General features: G+C 38.6%; 1 non-coding gene across 1 annotated transcript; it reads right to left on the reverse strand.

The window, feature by feature from the left end:
* Positions 1-20,126: 20,126 nt before the first annotated feature.
* On the reverse strand, positions 20,127-20,233 carry LOC129039664 (U6 spliceosomal RNA). Its single transcript, XR_008503387.1, has one exon. It is a non-coding gene; the product is annotated as a U6 spliceosomal RNA (small nuclear RNA).
* Positions 20,234-21,383: the final 1,150 nt, after the last annotated feature.

Genomic DNA, 21,383 nt, shown 5'->3' on the forward strand with positions numbered 1-21,383 from the left:
GGACAGGCAAAAGACATAAACAAACACTTTTCAAAAGAAAACCTACAAGTGGCCAACAAATATATGAAAAAATTCTCCACACTACTAATCATCAGAGACATGCAAATCAAAACCACAATGAGATTCCATCATACACCAGTCAGGATGGCTATTACTAAAAAGTAAAACAAACAAACAAAAAACAGATGCTGACGAGGTTGTGGAGGAAAGAGAACACTTATACATTGTTGATGAAAATGTAAATTAGTTCAGCAACTGTGAAAAGCAGTTTGGAGATTTCTCAAAGAACTTAAAACAGAACTACCATTCAATTCAGCAATCCTATTACTGGGTATATATTCAAAGGAAAACAAATAGTTCTACCAAAAAGACACAAGCACATGTATGTTCATTGCAGCACTATTCACAACAGCAAAGACATGGAATCACCCTAGATGCTCATCAATGGTGGACTGGATAAAGAAAACGTGGTACATACACGTGATGGAATAATACACAGCCATGAAAAGAACAAAATCATGTCATTTGAAGCAACATGGATGTGGCTGGAGACTATTATTTTAAGCAAATTTCCACAGGAACAGAAAACCAAATACCACATGTTCTCTCATAAGTGGAAGCTAAACATTGAGTATACATGTACATAAATATGGGAACAACAGACATTGGGAACTACTTGAGGGAGGAAAGAAGAAGGGAGATGAGGGTTAAAAAACTACCTATTGGGTACAACGCTCACTACCCAGGTGATGGAATCATTTGTACCACAAACCTCAGCATCATGCAATATACCCATGTAACAAACCTGCACATGCATCCTGTGAACCTAAAATAAAACTTGAGATTTTAAAAAAATCTAATTTGAAAAAGCTACAAGAGATAATATGTGAGTTTAGTGAGATCTAACGCTTCAAGACGAATATACAAAATCAATTGTATTTGTATATATTATAAAGGAACCATTGAAAATAAAACAAAAATTCAAATTATTTGTGATAACATCAAATATGTAAAATGATTGGGATTACATTTTTAAAATAGGTGCAATATCGGTAACTAAAATCTATAAATAACTGGTAAGAAAATTTAAGAATATCTAAATAAATGAAGAAGCATGTCATGTTTATGGATCAGAAGGTTCAATACTCAGACAATTATTTAAATAGATCCATAGATTCAATGCAATCCCAATAAATATTCTGGTGGCCTTTTTTTTGATACAGATTGCAAACTGATTCTAAAATTTATGAGAAAATCAAAGGATTAGGAAAGCCAAAATAGTCTTGAATAAGAACAGAGTTAGAGGACTCACCTGATTGCAAGAATGATTGTAAAGGTATAACAATCATGAGAGTGTGGCATTGGTTTAAGTATAGACATACAGATTAATGGAACAGAGGAGAGAGTTTAGAAAGAGATACACATGTATATTGTAATTGATATCAAACAAAATATCAAGCTATTTTAATAGACAACATATATTCTTTCCAACTCATGGTGCTAAAATGATTGGACATCCAAATGCAAAAATAAAAAACAAACAAAAACTTCAATTTAGCTTACCTGACACATACACGATAGTTCTTATGAGCTCATAAATTTAAATGTAAAAGCCAAACTATGAAACTTATAAAAATTAACTTAGGAGAAAACCTTCACAAATTTGAAAAGAAAGTATTAATTAAATAGAACAGCAAGAACTCTAATCACAAAATAGATCAATTGGGCTGGGTGCAGTGGCTCATGCCTGTTATCCCAGCACTTTGGGAGGCCAAGGCAGGTGGATCACGAGGTCAAGAAATCGAGACCATCCTGGCCAACCAACATGGTGAAACCCCATCTCTATTAAAAATACAAAAATTAGCTGGGCATAGTCGCACACACCTGTATTCCCAGATACTCGGGAGGCTGAGGCAGGAGAATCCCTTGAACCCGGGAGGCGGAGGTTGCAGTGAGCCCAGATGGTGCCATTGCACTCTAGCCCAGGCAACAGAGCAAGACTCCATCTCAAATAAAATAAAATAAAATAAAATAAAATAAAATAAAATGGATAAATTGATAAACTGAACTTTATTGAAGTTACAGCTCTTAACGAATTAAAAAGACAAGCAACAGAAAGGAGAAAATGTTGGTAAAACATATATATGATAAAGGACTTATATCCGGAATATATAAAGAGCTCTACAATTATATAAGAAGACAAAAGTCCAATTTATAAATAGATCCAAAGATTCAAATGACATTTCCATAAAGAAGATATGGAATGGCCAATGGTAAAGGGATCAATTCAACAAGAAGAGCTAACTATCCTAAATATATATGCACCCAATACAGGAGCACCCAGATTCATAAAGCAAGTCCTGAGTGACCTACAAAGAGACTTAGACTCCCACACAATAATAATGGGAGATTTTAACACCCCACTGTCAACATTAGACAGATCAATGAGACAGAAAGTTAACAAGGATACCCAGGAATTGAACTCAGCTCTGCACCAAGCAGACCTAATAGACATCTACATAACTCTCCACCCCAAATCAACAGAATATACATTTTTTTCAGCACCACACCACACCTGTTCCAAAATTGACCACATAGTTGGAAGTAAAGCTCTCCTCAGCAAATGTAAAAGAACAGAAATTATAACAAACTGTCTCTCAGACCACCGTGCAATCAAATTAGAACTCAAGATTAAGAAACTCACTCAAAAACACTCAACTACATGGAAACTGAACGACCTGCTCCTGAATGACTACTGGGTACATAACGAAATGAAGGCAGAAATAAAGATGTTCTTTGAAACCAATGAGAACAAAGACACAACATACCAGAATCTCTGGGACACATTCAAAGCAGTGCGTAGAGGGAAATTTATAGCATAAAATGCCCACAAGAGAAAGCAGGAAAGATCCAAAATTGACACCCTAACATCACAATTAAAAGAACTAGAAAAGCAAGAGCAAACACATTCAAAAGCTAGCAGAAGGCAAGAAATAACTAAAATCAGAGCAGAACTGAAGGAAATAGAGACACAAAAAACCCTTCAAAAAATTAATGAATCCAGGAGCTGGTTTTTTGAAAAGATCAACAAAATTGATAGAACGCTAGCAAGATTAATAAAGAAAAAAAGAGAGAAGAATCAAATAGACGCAATAAAAAATGATAAAGGGGATATCACCACCGATCCCACAGAAATACAAACTACCATCAGAGAATACTACAAACACCTCTACGCAAATAAACTAGAAAATCTAGAAGAAATGGATAAATTCCTCGACACATACACCCTCCCAAGACTAAACCAGGAAGAAGTTGAATCTCTGAATAGACCAATAACAGGCTCTGAAATTGAGGCAATAATCAATAGCTTACCAACCAAAAAGAGTCCAGGACCAGATGGATTCACAGCCGAATTCTACCAGAGGTACAAGGAGGAACTGGTTCCATTCCTTCTGAAACTATTCCAATCAATAGAAAAAGAGGGAATCCTCCCTAACTCATTTTATGAGGCCAGCATCATCCTGATACCAAAGCTGGGCAGAGACACAACCAAAAAAGAGAATTTTAGACCAATATCCTTGATGAACATTGATGCAAAAATCCTCAATAAAATACTGGCAAACCGAATCCAGCAGCACATCAAAAAGCCTATCCACCATGATCAAGTGGGCTTCATCCCTGGGATGCAAGGCTGGTTCAATATACACAAATCAACAAATGTAATCCAGCATATAAACAGAACCAAAGACAAAAACCACATGATTATCTCAATAGATGCAGAAAAGGCCTTTGACAAAATTCACCAACACTTCATGCTAAAAACTCTCAAGAAATTAGGTATTGATGGGACGTATCTCAAAATAATAAGAGCTATCTATGACAAACCCACAGCCAATATCATACTGAATGGGCAAAAACTGGAAGCATTCCCTTTGAAAACTGGCACAAGACAGGGATGCCCTCTCTCACCACTCCTATTCAACATAGTGTTGGAAGTTCTGGCCAGGGCAATCAGGCAGGAGAAGGAAATAAAGGGTATCCAATTAGGAAAAGAGGAAGTCAAATTGTCCGTGTTGGCAGATGACATGATTGTATATCTAGAAAACCCCATTGTCTCAGCCCAAAATCTCCTTAAACTGATAAGCAACTTCAGCAAAGTCTCAGGATACAAAATCAATGTAGAAAAATCACAAGCATTCTTATACACCAATAACAGACAGAGAGCCAAATCATGAGTGAACTCCCATTCACAATTGCTTCAAAGACAATAAAATGCCTAGGAATCCAACTTACAAGGGACATGAAGGACCTCTTCAAGGAGAACTACAAACCACTGCTCAAGGAAATAAAAGAGGATACAAACAAATGGAAGAACATTCCATGCTCACGGGTAGGAAGAATCAATATCGTGAAAATGGCCATACTGCCCAAGGTAATTTATAGATTCAATGCCATCCCCATCAAGCTACCAATGACTTTCTTCACAGAATTGGAAAAAAACACTTTAAAGTTCATATGGAACCAAAAAAGAGCCTGCATCGCCAAGTCAATCCTAAGCCAAAAGAACAAAGCTGGAGGCATCATACTACCTGACTTCAAACTATACTACAAGGCTACAGTAACCAAAACAGCATGGTGCTGGCACCAAAACAGAGATATAGACCAATGGAACAGGGCAGAGCCTTCAGAAATAATGCCGCATATCTTCAACTGCCTGATCTTTGACAAACCTGAGAAAAACAAGCAATGGGGAAAGGATTCCCTAGTTAATAAATGGTGCTGGGAAAACTGGCTAGCCATATGGAGAAAGCTGAAACTGGATCCCTTCCTTACACCTTATACAAAACTTAATTCAAGATGAATCAAAGACTTAAACGTTAGACCTAAAACCATAAAAACCCTAGAAGAAAACCTAGGCATTACCATTCAGGACATAGGCATGGGCAAGGACTTCATGTCTAAAACACCAAAAGCAATGGCAACAAAAGCCAAAATTGACAAATGGGATCTAATTAAACTAAAGAGCTTCTGCACAGCCATAGAAACTACCATCAGAGTGAACAGGCAACCTACAAAATGGGAGAAAATTTTTGCAACCTACTCATCTGACAAAGGGCTAATATCCAGAATCTACAATGAACTCCAACAAATTTACAAGAAAAAAACAAACAACCCCATCAAAAAGTGGGCGAAGGACATGAACAGACACTTCTCAAAAGAAGACATTTATGCAGCCAAAAAACACATGAAAAAATGCTCACCATCACTGGCCATCAGAGAAATGCAAATCAAAACCACAATGAGATACCGTCTCACACCAGTTAGAATGGCAATCATTCAAAAGTCAGGAAACAACAGGTGCTGGAGAGGATGTGGAGAAATAGGAACACTTTTACACTGTTGGTGGGACTGTAAACCAGTTCAACCATTGTGGAAGTCAGTGTGGCGATTCCTCAGGGATCTAGAACTAGAAATACCATTTCACCCAGCCATCCCATTACTGGGTATATGCCCAAAGGATTATAAATCATGCTGCTATAAAGACACATGCACGTGTATGTTTATTGCGGCACTATTCACAATAGCAAAGACTTGGAACCAATCCAAATGTCCAACAATGATAGACTGGATTAAGAAAATGTGGCACATATACACCATGGAATACTATGCAGCCATAAAAAATGATGAGTTCATGTCCTTTGTAGGGACATGGATGAAATTGGAAATCATCATTCTCAGTAAACTATCACAAGAACAAAAAACCAAACACCGCATGTTCTCACTCATAGATGGGAATTGAACAATGAGAACACATGGACACAGGAAGGGGAACATTACACTCTGGGGACTGTTGTGGGGTGGGGGAAGGGGGGAGGGATAGCATTAGGAGATATACCTAATGCTAAATGACGAGTTAATGGGTGCAGCACACCAGCATGGCACATGTATACGTATGTAACTAACTTGCACATTGTGCACATGTACCCTAAAACTTAAAAAAAAAAAAAAAAAAAAAAGTTTGATTTTGGGAGGCCTGTTAAATGTTAGAGGGTTAAAACACTTGATGTTATGAAATAGAATTCCAGATTGCCATAAATTATTTATTTTGCCAAAATGACTCAAAACGCAAAAATCTTTCATTAGCCTTTACTATTACATGAAATTTTTGTTTAAAGCCAGATTTTACCCTTGCATTAGTTTATTAAAGTTAAACCACCTTTTGATGAAACCTCATAGAAAATTCCATCTAATCTTAACCAATTTAACCATGAGGTGAAATCTTTACAAATCCTTTATAACACCTTTTGCTAAAGGGCAGATTACCATCTTATGACAACCTTGCTGTGCTTTTATTTCAATGCTCAATTTATGAAAAGACTATATAATACCCTTTTGAATTTAGTTAATGTTTACACATTTTTTGGCAAGATTAGTTTTTTACAATCTTACTATAACTTGCTTAAACCTCTAGCTTTATCTTATCAAATTTAACATAATTCCTCATCCCTTGGCAAAATTTACATTTCCATGCTTTCTTATAATCTTTTACTAAGACACGTTTTACTGTTTTTATACACATTGTATGTAAAACTGTTTAGTGATCTCAAATACATGCTGCAGTGTTAACTCTTAGCAACTTTTACTTTTGGTGAAAAATCTGGTTAGTAAGCAGCTAGCCTAGGACCCAGACAGAAGTGCAGATAAGGTCTCTTTCCAGCATCCCAAGCCTTACCTATCTGTAAAGCAGCAGTATACAAACTTGGAACAAACAAAACTAGTATCTAAGTTGTATGATTTAGAAAACCTATTTGCATTTTGACAACACTTGCACTTTATGAATAATCCTTAAGACTATTTTTATTTCTTAAAGATTAAAGTCATGTAAACTAAAAAACATTTAATTTAAACACTTGTTTTTCCTTTAGTCAATCAATTAGATCTCTTTAGCACTTATTTTTCCTTAAGCCCATCAATTAGATCTCTTTATAGACATTACACACAACACATATACAGTGACACAAACAGACAGAAGATTCAGCACTTGTAAGATATTTCATTTGCCAGTTTCTTAACTGGATTACTGGCTTCACGGTGGAGACCTTGAAGGAACAGGGCCAGGATAGCATGCATTTGTAGGGCCTAATAAGCAAGCAGAGCTGAAGGCAAAGACAGATCCCCAAAATTAAGGGTGTCACTTTATACTGGATCTTGGATCCCAAAAAGGAGAGAGATACTATGGGAGAAGACAGTGCAGTGCTTCTACCATGCATTTCATTGCAAGGCATCCCAAAGCCAATTGGCTTATTTTGTATTCAGCCCATTCTCCTTGGGAGTCTCATCTCTTAGTCAGGGGTGGAGATGTTTCCATATATTTTAGGTGACCAAGAGCATTCTTCTCTGATTCAAATGTGCAGTTAAGCATTCCTCCATAACTACTATTAACCATCACTTAAAATATATTTCCTACCTAGTTATTACACTCCAAAACTCCCTCATAATGTGAGGTAATTTGATACCCCCCAAACTCAAAACTGTCAGATAACACAATGCAAAACAGAACAGAGGCTTTGATTTTGAGAGGGAAATATCTGCATTTAATTCCTGGGGTTTCATGAAGAAAACAGAGGTTTTCTTACCCAAGGAGTCCCAGGCTACCAGAAGTTATCTTAGGGCCTCTCTTGTGTGCATTAAGAGTGGAAAGACAGAAAAAAATGGAGGAAAATAATTCAGTTAACTGAAAAAAAAACAACACTGTTTTCAGAAAAAAAAAAAACTTTTTTCAGAAAAACAAAATCCAAGAAGAGAAAAACATAAAGGCCATTTAAATATGCCCATAACTTGAATATCTACTTTTAACTAAGCTGACAAGTTCTTTTTTTTTTAATGGAATTTCACTCTTGTTGCCCAGGCTGGAGTGTAGTGGCATGATCTCAGCTCACTGCAACCTCTGCCTCCCGGATTCAAGTGATTCTCCTGCCTCAGCCTTCCTGAGTAGCTGGGATTACAGGTATGTGCCACCATACCCAGCAAATGTTTGTATTTTTAGTAGAGACAGGGTTTCACCATGTTAGTCAGGCTGGTCTCGAACTCCTGACCTCAGATGTCCACCTGCCTTGGCCTCCCAAAGTGCTGGAATTACAGGCGTGAGCCACCACGCCTGGCTGAAGCTGATAACTCTTTAAGAAAATCCTTTTAAATCCCTTGTTACTTGACTTTAGCCATGCCAAGCAGTTCAGATTTTCAGCTTTTGAACTTTACAAATAACCTCACAGGTGAAACCAACAAGCCTTAATTAGGTTATGACTTAACTGTGAATGTACACGGGAGAATGTATGTCTTCTCCCACAGTATCTCTCTCCTTTTGGGGATCTAACATCCAGTATAAAATGGCACCCTTAATTTTGGGGATCTGTCTTTGCCTTCAGCTCTGCCTGCTTATTAGGCCCTAACAAAGGTATTTTCAAGGGAGTGATAAGCAGGTTTTGAAACCGTTATTACAAAATTGTGACTGAGATAATGAAAGAGATCTGACCTACCCAACTCCATTTTGTTTCCAGCCCCCAAGCTGACCTTGTCCATCCCTGGGCATAGGCTAAACCAACTTTGGGAGGAGTCTGGTTTACAGTTTATAGTCTAAAAAAAAGATGATCATAGTCCCTTCCTAAGGTATACTTCCCTCTTTCCTAGGGACAAGACCAAGAAACTAGCCATAAGATTAGAAACCATGGCTTAGGAGTCATGCAGCTGGATGCTACAAGATTTTGACCCTTCTTTAATGCTCTCAAGATCAGGGCTTAAGATATTTTCTAAATTCTGCCCTTGATGGTTCAGCTGGCACCACCCATATTGATAAACTGGCTTACCTGATTTTAGGGCCTCCAGCCAGGAACTGACTTAGCACAAGAATACATCCACCATTGTAAAATGGTGGAGATTAAAGCAAAGTATTACCATGTGGTTACAGGTCATGTTCCCAAGGACATGAATCAAGATGGAGGCCTGTAGCCAACCTTGTTACTGACCATTTTGTTGAGCTGGCTTGAACAACTGGCTTATGGGGTCCTATACCTGTATCCTAACCTAAGGTACCCTTTCTTTTGACAGAACCATGCTGAAAGACACACCAAGTACACCAGATTGGCTACAGCTTAAGACCATCCTCACAAATCCTCTTTCATTAATTAAAACTTAAGAATATAAACAATAATCCTTACCATCCCTTTTACTGGTTTGTGCAGGGAGAGAGAAGCCAAAAGCTTGACTGTTAAAATTTTTTTTACCCTTTTGCTGGCATGTCAGGCTTCTGGGTTCCCTTCCCCCTAACTCAACTCTAAGCCAAGCATTTTAAGGTTTGGGGAAATTAACTTTTTCCAGGTTGGAAGAACATTATAAAAGAGCCATTTTAAACTGTGAAAGAAGGAAAAATACCATAGAAAAGTCTAGGGGTTCCAGTTAGGGTTGTCAAGAAGTACTACCTCTCTTCCTATTGGGAAATAGGAGACATGTTGCTCATCTCTGAAATTCTCTACTGCCTGCCGAGCTGCCTGTTTTTCAGCCACAGTTAGGGTTTGGCTTAGGAGCAGCCTAGCATCCCTTCATGAGAGGTCAAACACCTGAGTTAAATTTTAAAAACCTATCATGTAACTATCAGGGTCATTAGAAAATTGGTCTAAATCTCCCTTTATTTTCTAAAGCCCTGTAATGAGAAGGGAACTTAAGGGAGCCCCGAATAAGGAGGAATTTCCAATTCCTCCCCTGGAAGTTGCTTCTCTAACTTTGGAGGATCATTCTCCATAGGTCTGCCTGATATGACTACTAAAAGAGATGGGTTGATTTTGTAATGCCTGCAAAAGGTCTAGTAAGAAGGCCATGCCCTTGTGCAAAAGAAAATGGGCCACTTTTTCTTTAAATTCTTAGGGTCAAAGGAGTCCCTGTGCTTCAGGATACACTCCAGAGGGTTGCAAGCTGAAGATGATCTGTTACCCAACTAGAAAGAGAAGCGAGAAATAGGCATCCCTTTAGTCTCCTTCCTTTTGGTATGACCCAGGGTGGAGATGAAGACAATGGGGGTGTCCTCCCTGCTGTTTTCCCTCCGTGGTTCCTGGGTCATGGCACCTTGTTGAGTGTGCCACCCATGGTTGCAGGCATGACCCCCAGCCATGGAACCAGAGCAACTAAGTGATTAGGATTAGTCACACTCACCCATGTGGCTCTAGTCCTCTGCCTGTGATTTCCTTTTGACTTCCTAGACTTGTGTGACCTACCTGGCTCCCTGAAATATCTATCTTGGGAGAGACTATGTGACATTTGCATTTCCCTCCTTAATGGAGGAAGTGTGCTCATTTGAGCTCTATACCCTGCTATTATGGCCTGTGCTAAAGCGTCTACCCTTTGAGAATGGTTCTGGTTAACTTCTAAACTTAAAAGCGCTTTACTTAAGTACCATTTAAATTGGAGGCAGAATAGGTGCCTTAATAATACAGGGACCAAATGACTGTTTTTCTGCTGATGGGACAGTTTTGAGACTAAAATTTGGTTCTGGAGGACATTTTACTCCCAATTGTTGAAGGTAGAGTTTTCTTGTTCACAGAAGCAGTATAAAACCTGGTTTCTAGTAGAGGGGCACAAAAAGGGAGAATTCAGAAGCTAGAGTGTTTTGGTAAAGGACCGACAATGTGCCTCATTGAGAAGATCCCTATTCCATTAGGTGGCATTGTTGACCTTAAAATTCCATGTGCTCTCCAGACTAAGGGCAGAGTGACCTTGACATGCCATGTACTCTCCATACCAAGGGCAGTGAGAGACCTGGAAATGCTATGTGCTCTCCAGACCAAGAGCAGAGGGTGACCCTCACTATGTGTGTGTGTAGGGGGGGTGGGGGGGTCCCTCTGTTTCTAGAAAATCATAAAAACACTTTCCCTTGAGTTATATCCCCAGTTACTATGACATTCCCTGATCTTGTCAAACAAGAATACTTCCCTGAACTATAAAACTTTCCACACATTGCATACACAGAGAAGATAGGAGATATGGCAGACAGGAAAGGAGGAAATTACGATAGAAAAGTTGAAGATCCTGCTGCCAACACCCCATTGGATGGTTAAAGGCTGGGTCAGTCCAGAAGCCTTTGGGTAACACCGGGGCTTAGGCCCAGCCAGAAATCCTCAGTTGCTCCAAAACGTCTTCCAGCCCCATGTGACAGCTAAGTCCTCTGTGAAAGGAAGCTGGGTCAAACATAGCCAACATGCCCAGCAGCCCATGGGTGCTGGGGGATTCTCCATAATCTCCCCAGTAAGCCTGTCCCCCAAGTCTTGTAAGGCTGGTATCCATGCTAATCATTATTAAATGGCTGAAGGGGGCCCAGTATTTGGTTTGATTTGGTTCTAAAATGGAGGCCGAGAGCCCTGAAATGAAAAGACAGAGATGGAGTCCACTTCTCTACAGACTCTTTCAATGAATGCTGTACCTGGGTATCCCTGACAAGCCCCCAGTATGAAGTGGCTACGTTGTCTGGGCTATATACTCTGGGGTTTGTCATCTCATGCCAGGAAAATTTAGGACACAGATACACATGAGGAGTTTAGGAGCAGAGGTTTAATAGGCAGAAGAAAAGAGAAAGAGAAACAGCTCTCTCTATAGAGAGAGAGGGGTCTGTGAGCGGAAAAGGCTGGCAGGCAGCAGATTTGCTGGATTTTACAGTCAGGTTTGAGAAGGGCTCACAGATTGGTTCTATCAGGTATGACGTTCACATAGTGCCTAGGGAAGGCTAGCTGCCCCACCCTAATCTTATTATGCAAATGAACTTTCCCGTTGATCAGCATCACCTTATTGTACACATGGCTGATAAAGCAAAGGGGAGATGAGGCTACCGTTTTGAACATGATTGGCACAACTGCTGGCATCTACGTCTGCAGCTTGATTTTACAGGCTACTCTTTGTTAGAAAGGAAAATGATTTGGGGCTGCTTTTCATTAAAATGAAAACCTTACCGAGGACTTCCATACCCCTCTCAGTATCTGCCTAAGTAATTTCTTCTTAACTCCTGTATTGTTACCAGCCATTAGGAAAATGCAAATTAAAACTACAATGAGGAACAACCACACACCAATTACAATGCCTAAAATTAAAAATCTGACTACATTAAGAATTGTAGAGCAATTGGAATTTTATGTTCTTAGTAGGAATGCAAAAATGTATTATCAGTTTGGTAAACATTTTTGCTACTTTCTTATAGAGCTATACAGACATTTTCCTTAACCTAGCAATCCCACTCTTAGATATTTACTCAAGAAAAATGAAACATGTTTATATAAAGACTTGTACTCTAATGTTCATAGTAGCTTTATAACCTAAGTGGAAATAACCCAAGAGCCCATCAACTGGTGAATAGATAAGTAAACACTGATATGTTGATATAACGGAATACTACTCAGCAACAAAAAGAAATAAGCTACTGATGCTACTCAACAAAGTAGATGCCTCTTAAAAGCATTATGCTGAGAAAGAAGTCAGACAAAAGTGATTACACAGTCAATGACTCTAACTAAAAGACATTCTAGAAAGTAAAACTATAGTGAAAGAAAGCAGATATATTTTCAAATGGCTAAAGGTGGGGTATAGGAGATTAACTCTTAAGTGGCAAAGGGAATGTTATGGGGTGATGGAAATACTCCACATCATGTTTCTGGTATGTTTACTTGATTAAGTGTATTTGCCCAAATGAATTGTACCCTTTAAATTTGGTGAATTTTATTATATGTAAATCATACATCAACAATTCTGATTAAAAATAGAATTCCAAGATTGTCAAAGAAATATCCTAAGGTAGTAAGTGGCAAAACAATACTAATATAGAGAGAAGAAAATTTCCGAAGAGTAGATTTATATCCTGAATTATTTCTCCAAGGATCAATGACTTAGAATAGCTTAAAGAACTACCTGTTTTAAAGGTATGTGAATTTTAATGGGAGAACTCTATTTGAATTCAGGTAAGAGGTGTGTGTGTGTGTGTGTGTGTGTGTGTGTGTGTGTGTGTGTGTGTTTGGGCTGAAGAGCTGTAAAGGCCGTGAATCACGGAGCAAGTTGCTATAAAGGGTGGAGACCAAAGCCTCTGTGCAGTTGTCTCAAGTGAGCCAATGCAGAAAGGATGAACTGCACCCTGACTCTAGAAGACACATTGTCAAGAGGCTGGTCAGGTAGGTTCCTCGGGAAGGCTGGCTGGATTTGCAGCATTGCTTTGAAAACTCTTTGCTTATAAATGCTCCCTGTTTACACGCAGTAATTCACTGCCCTGAGTTAACATACCCTGTGTGTAAGAGTCTCTCCTCAGGAATAGAGGGGGTGCAGATTTGCTGCTAATATGCAAAGTATTTCATTTGGTAATGGCTTTCAGTAGGCCCATTTAAAGCTCTCCTACTGTTATAGTAATAGATCGGATCTATAAATTGTTTGCTAACAGTCAATGTTTGCACTAAATACAATCAAATGGCAGCATACCTCTAAAGTAAACAAATAAGTTCTTATTCTGTGCAATTTTCTCCAAACAAAATTAATCTTACCACCATTTCTTGCTGCAAGTAATCTGGAAATGACATTTTCTCCCAATCTACTTGGAGGCTTTCTGAGAACACTAGAGGTCCGCTGGATTTCCTGCCTATTCCTTGCTTCCTTAGCAGACAAAGAGGCCTTGGTTTCCACACTTTACCTTATGGTAGCCCATCCTTGCTCCATGATAGAGTCCATCCCTTTTTTGCTCCTGAAAGCAATGGGTGTTCACAATTTTACTTTGGACCCAGAGAACAAGCAGAAGTGGGAAAGGCATGGTAATGAAATAATAGAGCTGGTGGTTGGAATGTTTGTTCATTTTCCCAGTGAACTGTGACCTGATCAGTTGTATTTATTTGCCAGATCCAACCAGATGCAAGTGATGGGACAGCTTAAGAATTGTTAAAAGTAGCTGAGATACACAACGACTGATGCTGGTCCTATTATTTTCTCTTCCAGAAATCAGGATACAGATCTGAGTTTTGGTAGCAACCTAGGATTTGCACATATTTGTATTTCATTTCTTTTTTTTTTTTTTTTTTGAGACAGAGTCTTGCTCTGTCGCCCAGGCTGGAGTGCAGTGGTGCGTTCTTGGCTCACAGCAAAGCTCCGCCTCCTGGGTTCACGCCATTTCATTTCATTATTACTCCCCACAAACACATCCTAATTTCTCCAGACTTGATTATCTTTTCCATCACACCTATCTTCTCCCATCAAAAAATCCAACAAATGAACACAAATAAAAATATCCCTTCCTGGTAAACTGTATAAAATACAGTCTTTTTTTCAGTTTATTAATCAATATAGCCAACATGTGGCTATATTTAGCTAATTGTTTTGGAAAGGATTGGCATGGGACTTGCAAGACTTTATATTAGCATGACAGTATTTATCTGGAACACATTTAGTCACCTCCACATAACTTTTGCCTTCTGCCACTTGTTTGGCCCTATCAAAGTGGATGCAGATGAAAGAAAAAAAAACATTCTACACATTTACAGTCATCCCTGTGTATCTGTGGGACATTGGCTCCAGGACCCCCTGGATACCACAATTCAAGAGTCTTAGATAAAATTGCTTAGTATATGCATATAATCTACGAACATCCTCAGGTCTACATTACTTATAATGCCTAATACAGTGTAAGTGCTGTGTAAATGGTTGTTAAATTGTATTTTTTGTTTATATTATTCCTATTGTCATATTGTTATTTTTTTTCCTGCAAATATTTTTGATCTATGGTTGTTTGAATCAGCAGATATGGAACTTGTGGATGCAGAAGTCATCTAAGCATGATTACTATAAACTTTTATTTCCCTTCAGAGACTTACAAGGCCTTACAAGGTCTTACAAGGGGAAGGGGGCAATCCCCTGCTCTGTTTTAATTCAGAAGGTCTTTCAAAATCTTCTGTAGCTTCCAGGCTAAACAATCAGTATTTGGGAAAAAGATCCTAATGGTGTAATCACAGAGTCATGGAATTTTACAGTATGTAGGGACCATCAAAATCAAATCCAACCCCAGACAATTGAGATTTAAGGAATTTTAATGAATTTATTCTTGAACATGTGGCTTGTGTCAAAGTCTAGAATTTTTTATTATTATTATTATACTTTAAGTTCTGGGGTACCTGTGCATAACGTGCAGGTTTGTTACATAGGTATGTGCCATGGTGGTTTGCTGCACCCATAAACCCATCACTTACATTAGGCATTTCTTCTAATGCTATCCCTCACCCAGTCCCCCACCCCAGGACAGGCCTCAGTGTGTGGATGTTCCCCTCCCTGTGTCCATGTGTTCTCATTGTTCAACTCCCACTTATGAGTGAGAACATCCGGTGATTGGTTTTCTCTTCTTGTGTTACTGTGCTGAGAATGATGGTTTCCAGATTCATCCATGTCCCTGCAAAGGACATGAACTCATCCTTTTTTATGGCTGCACAGTATTCCATGGTGTATATGTGCCACATTTTCTTTATCCAGTCTATAATTGATGGGCATTTGGGTTGGTTCCAAGACTTTGCTATTGTAAACAGTGCTGCAATAAATATTCGTGTGCATATGTCTTTACAGTAGAATGATTTATAATCCTTTGGGTATATTCCCAGTAATGGGATTGCTGGGTCAAATAGTATTACTAGTTCTAGATCCTTCAGGAGTTGTCACACTGTCTTCCACAATAGTTGAACTAATTTAAACTCCCACCAACAGTGTAAAAGTGTTCGTTCCTATTTGTCCACAACCTCTCCAGAATCTGTTGTTTCCTGACTTTTTAATGATCACCATTCTACTGGCAATGAGATAGTATCTCACTGTGGTTTTGATGTGCATTTCCCTAATGACCAGTGATGATGAGCATTTTTTCATAATTTTGTTGACTGCATAAATGTCTTCTTCTGAGAAGTGTCTGTTCATATCCTTTGCCCACTTTTTGATGGGGTTGTTTTTTTCTTGTAAATTGCTTTAAGTTCTTTGTAGATTCTGGATATTAGCCCTTTGTCAGATGGATAGATTGCAAAAACTTTCTCCCATTCTGTATGTTGCATGCTCACTCTGATGATAGTTTCTTTTGCTGTGCAGAAGCTCTTTAGTTTAATTACATCCCATTTGTCTATTTTGGATTTTGTTCCCATTGCTTTTGGTGTTTTAGTCATGAACTCTTCGCCCATGCCTATCTCCTGAATGGTATTGCTTAGGTTTATGGTTTTAGGTCTTACATTTAAGTCTTCAATTCACCTTAAGTTAATTTTTGTATAAGGTGTAAGGGACCCAATTTCAGCTTTCTGCGTATGACTAGCCAGTTTTCTCAGAACCATTTATTCAATAGGGAATCCTTTCCACATTGCCTGTTTTTGTCAGGTTTGTGAAAGATCAGATGGTTGTAGATGTGTGATGTTATTTCTGAGGCCTCTGTTCTGTTCCATTGGTCTGTATATATTCTGTTTTAGTACCAGTAACATGCTGTTTTGGTTACTGTAGCCTTGTAGTACGGTTTGAAGTCAGGTAGCGTGATGCCTTCAGCTTTGTTCTTTTTGTTTAGGATTGTCTTGGCTATGTGGGCTCGTTTTTTGGTACCATATGAAATTTAAAGTATGTTTTTTTCCAATTCTGTGAAGAAAGTCAGTGGTAGCTTGATGAGGATAGCATTGAATGTATAAATTACTTTGGGCAGTATGGCCATTTCACATTATTGACTCTTCCTATCCATGAGCATGGAATGTTCTTCCATTTGTTTGTGTCCTCTTTTATTTTGTTGAGCAGTGGTTTGAAGGACCTTGAAGAGGTCCTTCACATCTCTTGTAAGTTGGATTCCTAGGTATTTTATTCTCTTTGAAGCAACTGTGAATGGGAGTTCACTCATGATTTGGCTGTTTGTTACTGGTTTATGGGAATGCTTGTGATTTTTGCACATTGATTTTGTATCCTGAGACTTTGCTGAAGTTGCTTATCAGTTTAAGGAGATTTTGGGCTGAGACGAAGAGGTTTTCTAAATATACAATCATATCATCTGCAAATAGAGAAAATTTGACTTCGTCTTTTCCTAATTGAATATCCTTTATTTCTTTCTCTTGCCTGATTGCCCTGGCTAGAACTTCCAACACTATGTTGAATAGGAGTGGTGAGAGAGGGCATCCTTGTCTTGTGGCAGTTTTCAAAGTGAATGCTTCCAGTTTCCATTCAGTATGATATCGGTTGTGGGTTTGTCATAAATAGCTCTTATTATTTTGAGATACATTCCATCATTACCTAATTTATTGAGAGCTTTTAGCATGAAAGGCTGTTAAATTTTGTCGAAGGCCTTTTCTGCTTCTATTAAGATAATCATGTGATTTTTGTCATTGGTTCTGTTTATCTGATGGATTACGTTTATTGATTTGCATATGTTGAACCAGCCTTGCATCCTAGGGATGAAGCCGACTTGATCCTAGTGGTAAGCTTTTTGATGTGCTGCTGGATTTGATTTGCCAATATTTTATTGAGGATTTCTGCATCGATGTTCATCAGAGATATTGGCCTAAAATTTTCTATTTTTGTTGTGTATCTGCCAGATTTTGGTATTAAGATGATGTTGCCCTCATAAAATGAGTTAGGGAGGATTCCCTTTTTTTATTCTATTGATTGGAATAGTTTCAAAAGGAATGGTACCAGCTCCTCTTTGTACCTCTGCTATAATTTGGCCGTGATTCTGTCTGGTCTTGGACTTCTTTTGGTTGGTAGGCTATTAATTATTGCCTCAATTTCAGAACCTGTTATTGGTCTATTCAGAGATTTGACTTCTTCCTGGTTTAGTCTTGGGAGGGTGTATGTGCCCAGGAAGTTATCCATTTCTTCTAGATTTTCTAGTTTATTTGTGTAGAGGTGTTTATAGTATTCTCTGATGGTAGTTTGTATTTCTGTGGGATCAGTGGTGATATCCCCTTTATCGTTTTTTATTGTCTCTATTTGATTCTTCTCTCTTTTCTTATTAGTCTGGCTAGTAGTCTATCTATTTTGTTGATCTTTTCAAAAAACCAGCCCCTTGGATTCACTGATTTTTTGATGGGTTTTTTGTGTCTCTATCTCCTTCAGTTCTGCTCCGATCTTAGTTATTTCTTTTCTTCTGCTAGCATTTGAATTTGTTTGCTCTTGCTTCTCTAGTTCTTTTAATTGTGATATTAGGGTATCAATTTTAGATCTTCCCTGCTTTCTCTTGTGGGCATTTAATGCTATAAATTTCCCTCTAAACACTGCTTTAAATGTGTCCCAGAGATTCTGGTACGTTGTCTTTGTTCTCATTGGTTTCAAAGAACATCTTTACTTCTGCCTTAATTTTGTTATTTACTCAGTAGTCATTCAGGAGCAGGTTGTTCAGTTTCTATGTAGTTGTGCAGTTTTGAGTGAGTTTCTTAATCCAGAGTGCTAATTTGATTGCACTGTGGACTGAGAGACAGTTTGTTGTAATTTCTCTTACATTTTCTGAGGAGTGTTTTACTTCCAATTATGTGGTCAATTTTAGAATAAGTGTGATGTGGTGCTAAGAATGTATATTCCATTAATTTGAGGTGGAGAGTTCTGTAGATGTCTATTAGGTCTGCTTGGTGCAGAGCTGAGTTCAAGTCCTGGATATCCTTGTTAATTTTCTGTCTCATTGATCTGTCTAATATTGACAGTGGGGCATTAAAGTCTCTTACTATTATTGTGTGGGAGTCTAAGTCTCTTTGTATGTCTCTAAGAACTTGCTTTATGAATCTGGGTGCTCCTGTATTGAATGCATATATATTTAGGACAGTTAGCTCTTCTTGTTGCATTGATCCGTTTACCACTATGTAATGCCCTTCTTTGTCTCTTTTGATCTTTGTTAGCTTTAAGTCTGTTTTATCAGAGACTGGGATGGCAGTCTCTGTTTTTTTTTGCTTTCCATTTGCTTGGTAGATCTTCTTCCTTCCCTTTATTTTGAGCCTATGTGTGTCTTTGCACGTGAAATGGAACCAAGTTAGAAAACACTCTTAAGTATATTATCCAGGAGAACTTTCCCAACCTAGCAAGGCAGGCCAACATTCAATTCAAGAATTGAATGAATTCATTCTCCTGAATACAGCACACCAATGGGTCTTGACTCTTTATCAATTTGCCAGTCTGTGTCTTTTAATTGGGGCATTTAGCCTGTTTACATTTAAGGTTAATATTGTTATGTGTGAATCTGATCCTGTCATAATGATGCTAGCTGATTATCTTGCCCATTAGTTGATGCAGTTTCTTCATCACAGTGTCAATGGTCTTTACAATTTTGCATGTTTTTGCAGTGGCTCCTACTAGTTGTTCCTTTCCATGTTTAGTGCTTCCTTCAGGAGCTCTTGTAAGGCAGCCTGGTGGTGACAAAATCTCTCAGCATTTGCTTGTCTGTAAATAATTTTATTTATCCTCACTTATGAAGCTTAGTTTGGCTGGATATGAGATTCTGGGTTGAAAATTATTTTCTTTAAGAATGTTGAATATTGGCCCCCACTCTCTTCTGGCTTGTGGGGTTTCTGCTGAGAGATCCACTGTTAGTTTGATGGGCTTCCCTTTGTGGGTAACCGGACCTTTCTCTCTGGCTGCCCTTAACATTTTTTCCTTCATGTCAACCTTGGTGAATCTGATGTTTATGTGTCTTGGGGTTGCTCTCCTTGAGGAATATCTTTGTGGTGTTCTCTGTATTTCTTGAATTGAATGTTGGCCTGCCTTGCTAGGTTGGGGAAGTCCTCCTGGATAATATCCTGAAGAGTGTTTTCCAGCTTGGTTCCATTCTCCTCGTCACTTTCAGGTACACCAGTCAAACATGGATTTGATCTTTTTACATAGTCCTATATTTCCTGGAGGCTTTGGTCATTTCTTTTCACTCTTTTTTCTCTAATCTTCTCTTCTTGCTTTATTTCATTAATGTGACCTTCAATCACTGATATCCTTTCTTCCACTTGATCAAATCGGCTATTGAAGCTTGTGTATGCTTCACGAAGTTCTTGTGCTGTGTTTTTCAGCTCCATCAGGTCATTTATGTTCTTCCCTACACTGGTTATCCCAGTTAGCAATTTGTCTAACCCTTTTTCAACATTCTTAGCTTTCTTAAAAATATGGAATGCTTCATGAATTTGCATGTCATCCTTGCACAGGAGCCATGCTAATCTTCTCTGTATCATTCCAATTTTAGTATACGTGCTGCTGAAGTGAGCACAAAGTCTAGCATTTTTTATTCTCAGTATAGTGTTTGCCCACTGCACTAATGGTATGACTACACGTATTGATAAAAAATATATAGTAGATCTAGAAGTACTCTCTACTGGAGGTACTCAGAACTTTGTGAAAAGCTGTGTCTAACATGGGTATTGAAAATAAATTCAGGCCAGGCATTATTGCTGATGACTGCAGTTCCAGCACTCTAGGGGGCTGAGGCTGGCAGATTGCTTAAACCCAAGAGTTTGAGACCAACCTGGCCAACGTGGTGAAATCTTGTCTCTACAAAAAAAAAAAAAAAAAAAAAAGCAAGGCATGGTGGCATGTGCCTGTAGTCCCAGCTACTAGGGAGTCTGAGGTGGGAGGATTACTTGAGCCCAAGGAGATTGAGGCTGCAGTGAGCTGAGATTGTGCCACTGCTCTCCAGCCTAGGCACAAGAGTGAGACTCAGTCTCAAAAAAATAAAAGAAAATAAATTCAAACATGTGTGATTCATTTACTCCCAACCTACAGCAGTAGGTGGATTATGTAACACAAACTAACAGTCGCAAAAAATTTGCCTTTGATGACTTTAACTAGGTTTTTACCCTATGTCAAATCAATCCTCTTTAATGGTTTAAGTGGGCTCCTAAAATCTTTTGCCTTGCTGGTCTCCTCAGAATACATTTGTTTTGCCTGCATTCTTGTCATAATCTATAGAATTTAAATGGGACATTTGTTCCCACTTCAGCAAGTCACCTATGAGGCATCTAGCATATAACCTGCCTCCTGCTAGGTGCTGCCATCCCAGTATTGAATGAAACAGAAATTATCTCTGCCTTTGTGCTGCTTACAGTATAGCTTACCAGGAAAACGAAAAGACCCTGCCGTGTCAGCTCTGGGGCCCCATCTCCAGTGATTAGGGTTCAGTAGGTCTATTTTGGCCCAGGAATCTGAATTTTAACAGGCTTCCCAGGTGTTCCTTATGCAAGTTGTCCAAAGGCCATGCTTAAAGAAGCACATGTTCTACCACCTACTCAGACAGCTTTGGGGGTATGTCTTACAAGCCAAGGCATTTGTCTTAGTCTGCCAAAACAAAAATACCTTAAACAATAGAAATCTATTTTCTCACAGTTCTGGCAGGTGTAAGTCCAAGATCAAGGTGTCAGCAG

This window comes from Pongo pygmaeus, chromosome 5 (assembly GCF_028885625.2).
Source record: "Pongo pygmaeus isolate AG05252 chromosome 5, NHGRI_mPonPyg2-v2.0_pri, whole genome shotgun sequence".
NCBI classification, from domain to species: domain Eukaryota; kingdom Metazoa; phylum Chordata; class Mammalia; order Primates; family Hominidae; genus Pongo; species Pongo pygmaeus.